The sequence below is a fragment of the Cryptomeria japonica genome, chromosome 3 (assembly GCF_030272615.1).
Source record: "Cryptomeria japonica chromosome 3, Sugi_1.0, whole genome shotgun sequence".
NCBI classification, from domain to species: domain Eukaryota; kingdom Viridiplantae; phylum Streptophyta; class Pinopsida; order Cupressales; family Cupressaceae; genus Cryptomeria; species Cryptomeria japonica.
In genome coordinates, this window is record NC_081407.1 from 371,094,128 (window position 1) to 371,103,906 (window position 9,779).

The window sequence follows — 9,779 nt, forward strand, 5'->3', positions numbered from 1 at the left end:
TAGTCCTCAGCCTATCACTGCACCTTTTGTAACTCAATGTTCACCATCACTACCTTCGATGGCCTACTTCAACCAAGACACTACACCGCTAGGAACCATACCAGGGGGTATACATGACCTACCTAGAAACCCTGACAAATTTTGTAGAAAATTTTACTATCTAGGTGGACAAATGACTGATGAACATATTGAAGCATTCAAAGATGTGGTTGTTCGTAATCATATTGAACACCAAGATGTAGTATGTAGACTCTTCCCATATTCACTTGGGGAGAATGAATACAATTGGTACTTAACCCTACCTACAAACTCCATCACAGGTTAGGATCTTTTGGAGAAGGCCTTCATTGATCAATTCCGAGTGTACGTAGACCCTAGGACACTATACCATCAGTTTGCTTCTCTTAAGAAATTGTCGAATGAGCCATTAATGACTTTTAATACCAACTTCCAAAGGGAATTCAAGAGGTTGCAAGCCCATTACCAGGTAGCGCCTAACGTAGCCATCGACTCATATCTAAGAGCTATTGACCCTTGGACTGCTATGTTCATTAAAAAGAGTGTTCCTCGAGATCAAAGGGATACCTTAGCAAAAGTATTCACATTAGCAATTGGCATGAATCAGGAGTTGAATCAAACCCCAGGAGGGATCAGATATAATTTACCCATAGGGTTGAATCAAGGAGATTACACTCAACTCCCTGGTGTACCCTCGTCTCTACCTATAGGTGCCCCAACGATGAACCCCATGCCAATTTATGCACCCCAACCTCAAGCAAGTCAGCAGTTTGCAGCTCAAGTGTCGACTTGGCAAAATGGTGCCAATACCATTCCCACTCAAACACAGTACGTTGGTCAACCACAAGCCGGAAATCAATAATTTGACAATATGAATTCGACAAACCAACTTCCAACTATGGCACCTAAGAATAAAGGATCCCATATATCCGCTGAAGTAGAAGCCTCAAAGAAAATGATCTTCCAGGTTACTTTAGACTTAAGCCAGCTAAAGATGAATCCACCAAGAGGGTATAATCAATCTCAACCATATAATAATTAGTGAAACTACAATAAACAGAATCAAAATCGAAGGTACAATAACAAACCTTATAATAGGCAGTGGAATATAGGTCCTAATAACAGTAGGGTGAACCACGACGACCGATATGCACAGGATAACCCAAACCACACACAAAGTGTTAACCTTGCTGATATGAATCTACTAACAAATTGGTGCAGGTTGCATGACACAGCTTCCCATTCTGAGGTTATTTGTGCACAGTTTGAGAAAATCATAAGAATTGGTCAAGCTAACTCTCAGCCCAAAGATTGTTCTAATGATGAACTTGATAAGGTTAACACTGCCATGTTGGTTGATACTTTCCTGTGTAAAGAGTTTCAGGCTGAACCTTGCATATATGATGCTTAGGCCTTTCAGACCAGGAACAATTATAATCTTATGAGTCACGGCAAGGCTCCTTTAATAGAGCCACCTCCCCCGACGAGCGGGTTTGTACCTCTGGACGCTAATGAAAACAAAAATCCTCGTCCACCTCAAGATTTCCAAGGAACATGCCCTAGACAAGCTCAGGGGCAAGATTATGTTCTAAAAGGATCATTCGATGTTACTAAGGAGATGGAAAGGACTGCCACTACTATGTCCTTAATGGAAGTATTGAGATATTGCCCCGAACAGAAGAAGGCTCTCCTTAGAAAATTGGAAATGTTAGAATCACAGAGTAATGAGGTTAAAATGGCAGACTTTAATGAATTCAATGCTAATGTCAGTAATGATGCAATAGAAAATCCACCATTTTTACTGAGTTTGAAGATATGTGGGAAGAATTTACATAACTGTTTGGTAGACTCAGGAGCTTCAAGAAACGTAATGCCTTACTCTATATGCCAACAACTTGGACTTCAACCAGTACATGCCAATAGTAAGGTAGTACAATTAGACAAAACAGAGGTTAATATCATTGGAGAATTGAAAGATGTATACATCCAATTAGGTGTTGATCCTCGAATATCTTGCTATATTGACATTCAAGTGGTGGATATTTCAGAAGTATATGGGATGCTCCTTAGTAGGGATTGGTCCAAGACATTGGGAGGATATTTCTCAACTTGTTTTACATACTTATGGCTTCCTTGGAAGGGAGTGAGCAACCGGATCCAAATTGATAGTGAGCCTAAATTGAAGAAATTGGTCACGGATTATGGTGCTCTTAATGAAGTGGCATTTGCTGGGGTAAGCCTAGGGGTTTACAGAGTCAATGAGATTCTTACTTTCTCTGCACCAACCCCACTTCAACTATTTCAGGTCGACAAGACTGCATATAGAGGGCGGGTGAAAGAGATTGTTACAATAGTACAACAAGGAATGTGCTTATTAGGGAACACTACAAAGATACAAGAGTTGTTGCTTCCAAGGTGGTGTCAGATATACCATGAGGAACACTCATAAGTTTCATGTATCCCATGTCAGAATGAGATCACGAAGTTGATGAATCTTGTTCCATTCGAAGAAGATGATCATACCAACAATATGGAGGAAGTTCAAGATTTAAAATTAGAATCCTAGACAGTCAAGCCTGTAGACAAGACTACCTTACCCGAAGAATACAACCATAAAATTCTTGCAGTCGAGGTTGTTAAAAATGAAGAAGGAGATGTTCCTTTGGAGCCTAAGAAGGAAGAAACACAATCCAAATTTCAACCTCAATTCGAATAGGTTGTTTTGAATACAATTGAAGCGTTTATACAACCAGGAATTGAACAAACTCAATTGTCACAAAGTCTTGAGCTTGAGGACCAACAATCCTCTTTGAGCACTAACCTCAGCATTGACCCAAAGGTGAAAAATATGAAGAGACCAAAAGATGAAATATGGTTTTTAAAGTTTGATGGGTCAAGATCCAAACAAGGTTGTGGAGCAAGCTTAGAGTTAACCAACCCAAAAGGGAAAACCCTTTTAGCTTCTTACCGACTTCAATTCCCTTGTACTAATAATGTGATGGAGTATGAAGCCCTAATTAGAGGATTACTTTTTGCTCATAAGAAAGGAGAAAAGTGTTTGAAGGTGCAAGGAGATTCAGAGTTGGTGGTTAAACAAGTGTGAAGCCAATATGCGTGCCATGCCAAAGGGTTAGCGGCATATCAGAATAGAGTGTGGGATCTGATTGAATATTTTGAGGCTTTTGACATTCAACTGGTACCTAGGAAAGTAAACGGAATACCCGATGCGTTGGCTGTAGCTGCCAGTACATTAGAACCAGTAAGCCAATCCCCTTTAAAGAAGTTCTCGATGGAATTAATCTCTGCACCTGTTGTGCCTGACAATATTAAACATTTCCAAGTCTTCCGAGATGACACCCATATCTTATCCTTTCTCGCCAATTCAGGGGCTTTTGAAGATCAAATTATTGATGAGGAAGACAAATCAGATGATTTTAATAACGAAGGTAATGTGGATATTTTGGATTTACCAACCAATGTTATTCCCAAAGTGATGGTCACCTTGGAGAGACTTTTCGATTCAGACCTGAGAGTAAAAGAGAGATTAACAATTGATTCAGATGCCGGAAAATACGAGCCTCATAATATTGGTCCGGAAGGACAAGAGAGAATTGTCTATATTGGGAAGATTTGCACTCAAAGCGAAAGAGAAAAATTGATACAGATCTTGAAATAATTCATCAATGTAATAGCATGGGGGTATGAATATTTAAATACATTCGATACAAGGATTATCACCCATGTGATTCCCCTAAAACCGAACATAAAACCATTCAGGCAAAAACAATGTCTGGTCAATGCACTAATAGAACCCTTGATCTTCAAGGAAGTGCAAAAGTTACTTTCCGCTAAGATAATTTTTCCAGTACGCCATTCTACTTGGGTTGCTAATGTGGTACTAGTGCAGAAAAAGAATGGAGAAATACGGCTTTGCGTGGATTTTTCGTAATCTCAACAAAGCCTCTAAGAAAGATAATTACCCACTCCCTTCTTTGGATGAAATATTACAAATTGTGAATGGTTCACAAATGATGTCATTTTTAAACAGTTATTCAGGATATAACCAGGTGTTGGTAAATTATGAAGATCGTATGAAGACAACATTTACAACGAAGTGGGGAACATATGTGTATAAAAGAATGCCATTTGGATTGATTAATGCTGGGGCAACCTTCCAGCGAGCGATGGATACAACATTCAAAGAACTGATTGGAAAATGCATTATTATTTATATGGATGATTTGACGATATTTTCCAAGATCATAGAAGACCACCTAGACCACCTCATAAAGGTATTAGAGAGGTGTCAGAGATATGGGATTTCCCGTAATCCCAAGAAATGTGTGTTTGGAGTGGTTGAAGGAAAGCTACTTGGCCATGTAATCTCTGAGAGAGGGATTTCTATAGACCTAGATCGGGTAGAAGCTTTATTAAAATTCCAAATGCTCGGTAGTAAAAAAGAGATGGGATCTTTCTTCAGAAAGATATTTTGTCAGAAAAATCATTACTAGGTTTGCAGAGATAGTCAAGCCTTTGAATGAAATGATGAAGAAGGATGCTAAGGTCGAGTGGACAACTGAAGAAAAAGAGGCTTTCGCCCAGATCAAGAAATTCATCATCGAAGCTCCTGTACTAACTAGCCCTGATTGCACACTATCATTTTACATATATTCTTTTGCTTCGCTACACTCAGGAACAACTATTTTGATGCAGAGGCAAGCAGGAGATGAGAAACCTATTGCATTTATGAGTTCTCCTTTCAAAAGCACTGAGGTTAGATATTCTACTCTTGAAAAACAAGCCTTTGCATTAATAAGAGCAGTCAAGAAGTTTAGACATTACATCCTGAGGAGTAAGATTTATGCGATCGTTCCTGACCAAGCAGTAAAGTCATTTCTCATGCAATCTGAACTGGGAGAATGATGAGGGAAATGGATGGCAAGATTGCAAGAATTTGATTTAGAGATGCATCCAATAAAATTAGTCTGAGGCCAAGGATTGTCTCAGGCCATGGCGACCGACATCCCTCAAATCTAGTGCCAACAGTATACATTGAAGTCATTCACTCAAGACCCTTGGTACATGGATTTGGTATTTGTATTGTTGAATAATAGGTGTCCTGAGGGATTGACAACTACGCAAAGATGAGCATTAAGGCTCAAGAGTGCTAATTATATGATCAAGGATTCGACACTCTCCAGAAAAAATTATGAGGGTATCTACCTTCGGTGCCTTGATCATCAAGAAGCTCATAATATGATGGAGGAATTTCACGGGAAATATGGTACTGGTCATGGGTCAGCAGATGCCACTGCACATCAAATTTTGAAGGCTAGGTATTATTTGCCTAGCATATTTAAGGATACTCATGAAAATGTCTGATATTGCCATACGTGCCAAACTACAGCCTCCAGAGAAAGAAATCCCACTATGCCTCTCCAACCAGTGTTTGAGGTAAGACCTTTTGCTCAATGGACCCTAGATTTTGTAGGAGTTATTAACCCTAATTCATCTGTAGGGCATAAGTTTATTCTTATAGCAACAGATTATTGTACTCGGTGGATAGAAGCTATTGCCTGTCGTAATGCTACTGCTGAGTTAGTCCTGAGATTTATTGAAGAGCATATCATCACCAGGTTTGGTATGCCGTTCGCTCTGGTATGTGATAATGGTCTTGCTTTTACTTCTGCACAGTTGATGCAATGGTCATACCAATATAAAGTGATATTGAAATTTTCATCCAACTATTACCTACAAGGTAATGGGGTAGCTGAATCCACAAACAAGAACATCCTCGATGTCATCAAGAAGCTACTCGAGAAAAACCCCAAGGATTGGCATAATCAACTGAGATATGCCCTATGGGCTAATCGAACTAGAATAAAAGCCGCCCTGGGAACTTCTCCATACTACCTTGTCTATGGCCAGACCCCTATTTTCCCAATTAACTTGCAAATACCAGTCCTCCAATTGATGAAAGAACTTAACATTGAGGATCGGGTAGAGGTTCGCCTCTTAAACTTATTAAGACTTGATGAAAAAAGAATTAATACACTACAATACTTTGCCAAGAATCAAGCTGTTGTTAAGTGATGGTTTGATAAAAGAGACAAGGTGAAAGCTTTTTGGATCTCTGACCTAGTCCTTTTATGGGACAAGGCCAAAGAAAAGAAAGGTGATCATCACAAGTTTGAAAGGTTGTGGCTAGGTCCTTACCAAATAGCTGAAATTCTAGGCAAGAACACTTTTAGGTTGAGCTCATTGACTGGAGAACTGGTACCATTTCCCGTCAATGGTCAGTTCCTCAAGCACTACTTTGATTAAGCCCTCAATATAGCTTGACCTGTTGTATATAGTAGTTAGTTGTTTTCTTTTTGGTTGTGCTTTGTTGGGCCTTGTTGTGTGTTTTCCCTTTTGTTTTTGTTTTCTTTGCTTGTTTGTTCTTTTGTTTGTTGGGTCAGGGTATATGTTTTGTTCTTGAAGTTTCTAAAAGGAAGTAGGTATCCTTTGTATAACAACTTGCCAAATTTTGAGAGACTTTGACTCTCTGCTATTTATGATTTCATTATCATTTGGTTGAGTTTGAAACCTTTGTCTATACTCATTCAATGTGGTATATAATCGTTTAAATATGATGCGAGTTATGACTTTCAATTTGGAAAAGGCTAGCTTGATAAACTCAGTACTAACGTCACATTAAGATACATCAGAAAGGTTTTGTGAGATAGGAGATAAACTGGGTATCAAGTGAAAAATCCGAAGTCAAGGCATTTCATGTTATCCACCGTGGCTCCCAACCCAGTTATCGAACTTCAATGTTTGAAAGTTGCTTAAAAGATTATTGAAGAAAGAAGTCATTCTCTATATCCTATAATGTTTTCAAAAAGGAAAAAAGAGAAAAAAAAAAAAAGAGAGAAAAATGATCCTCTTAAGCAACTCAAATGGGTGTTTCAAGTAACCTCCACTGGGGCTATGGACGCCTAGCTGGCAGTGGAGCACTGCTTGATGGAGGCCAGAGGTATCTCTATTGGGGCTATAGACACCTGACTGGCAGCAGAGCTATGCCCAGGATAACCTAGCACAAAACACGATTAATGACTTCACCTATGTAGCTTGCGCCTAGTTTCCTCTAACTATTTACATTATTGAAATGATGGAGTAACAAATCACATGCACACACTTAAGGGTTGATCATGTCTATTCCTCATCTTGGTTGTTTGTTCATCACTTACTCATCTTCTACTCTTATACATCCTTTTGAGTAATAATAGCCTTAAGTGTCGGGTTAACCAGAGATTCTGAAATTCTAAATTGCCTATAGTCATTCTTCCTAGACAGTCGCCATTTGTTATGCCTAGCATATCTGTTTCCCCATCTAGTCTCCTTGAGTCAAAATATGTCCCCCCTTTTTTTCTTGTTTTTGGTTTTTCCTTGGAATTCCGAAGTCCTGGAGTCCCGAGATCCCTTTTTCTTCTGACCTCGGAACTCCAGAGCCCCAGAGTCCCGAGGTCCCTTTTTGTTCCGACCTCGAAACTCCAGACACCCCAGAGTCTCGAGGTCCCTTTTTTTCCCGACCTCGGAACTCCAGAGTCCCAGAGTCCTGAGGTCCTTGTTGTTCCGACCTCGGAACTCTGGAGTCCTAGAGTCCCGAGGTCGTGGGTCTTTTGGCCTCAGAACCCATGCTCCACTTACATTAGGGTTAGTGGATTCACAAGGAACTCAATGTTGCTGCCTCGTTATTGCAATGATAGGGTGATCCTACTAGAATATGTAAGGCAACTTGTAGGCCTCCAATCACTATTGTCATCAAAGCATAAGGCAGGAATTGATTTCTCAGTATCTATTGGATACTTTGCCTATTCCAAGATACAAGTGGCAAAGTTGGCAAAACAAGAGCTTCAAGATCTAAACTTGAAGGAATACAATCATACTAGGGAATTTTATGATCCCTATGGGAAACTTAAGCAAGTTATGCCTAAGGCATATGAGGGGCATAAGCCCAACTTGGAAGACTTTTGGGCCAACTTGCAGGATAGTTTTGAGGTCAGGGAGAAGAACTATAACAGGTTGTCCATCGCACAGGTAAGATATTTTGGTATTGAGACTAACCTCCCTAAAGACCTGAGGGATGATGGAGAGTTACTTGAACTAGTCTATAGAGAATAAGGTTTAGATAAGAGGCCCCTCTCCCCAATAAAGTGGTCTGCAACTGAGGATACAAATATGGAGAAGGTCACTCAAGCGGTTATCAATAGGAGTAAACAATGGTTAAGCCAAAGGGTAAGGCCCAGCATATCAAAAACAAAGCAAAAGGAATCAACGTCAGGGGTACCTCAGTCAAGAGGCCATAAGGAGTATGCTCGAAAGAGAAGGTCGACCTCAAGGAAGAATACCTCCATTGACCCAGGTGAGGAAGACAAGCCTCAAGAAAGCACTGAGGACTTGTTGAAGAAACTCCAAGAAAAGATGAAGGAGTCTGAACTGTTGAAGAAGACTGCAGACCTAGGGGTGACCAATGGATTGGGTGCAGTGCCACTTGCCAAAGTTCTCCCACCAAGGACAGCTATAGGCCACACTACAGGAGAGGGTACCCAGGGACAAGAAGAGAAAGTAGAAGCCACTGAGGAGGTACTCGCTCAGCCACCTTCCATAGGTACAACAAGTGCTTTAGGCACCACTACTCCCACACCACCATTAGTTAATGTATCTACAAGGTAGCCCAAAGTGCAAGGTTTTACATTCACTACTGAGGAGGTAAAAGTTAGAAACATTGAGTTTGGCTCCAATCAGGAAGAGGAGGATTTTGAGAAACAACAGTCGCTAGGGAGCGAACAAGAAGGGGATGAGGTAGAAGACATCTGGAATGAAAGGTTGATTCTAACTCCTCAAGACCAAGAGGACCTTCTTAAGGATATAGCAGTCGGGCAAGCAGAGATGGAGCCGAGTGATGAAGAAATAGCATTCAATGAGGAGGTCAGTGGTAAGCTAGGAGAATTACAAAAACAACAAGCTCTCCAAGCTAACCTAGCCTACCAGATTTCATCATTCCAAGATCTTGGGCAAACGGGAGCCGAGGCAAGAGATGAAGCGGAAGAGCAGGAAGAGGTTCATGTCATAACTGTAGATTTTGTATCACATCAAGGTGATAAAGTTGAAGATATACCACAATGGCTAGAGTTTACCTTCGGAAAGAAAAAGAGAAAAGCAGAGCTCCCCAAGGTTACTATACAACAAGCATTCACCGAGGAACCACCAAAGGTTAAGAAGCAGAAGACGTTTCATCACCTGTCAAAAACTAGTTCTGGTGAAGTAATTGCAGATGTGGCAGTTCCATCACAGGCCAAGGGACAAGCTTCTCCCAAATACCAAATATCACAGATAAACCTGGGTAAACAAACCAAGTGGGGAGAATTAGATACGTTGGAGCTAGCCACAAGCATTGTCAGAGGGCGCATGGAAAAGGAGCACACCTCAAATATGGAGCTTAAGGTGCAACTTAGGCAGTATAAACAACTCTTGATAGAAATGTGTAAACCTTTAGACCCTTGTAGAATGGATGACCTACCTTCAACCTCATCATTGCTAGAGGGAGATGTAAAGGCACTACTGGAGGTTAGACGAGTAGTTGCAGCCGCCAAATCTTAGACTCAGGTAAATGCGGCCAAGATTAGATTGTTTCTATAGAATACAATGGAAATATACCGTAAGGCGGTACATGCGGGTGGAGCTTTGGCAACCTGCTCCACACAATGGGAGCGGAA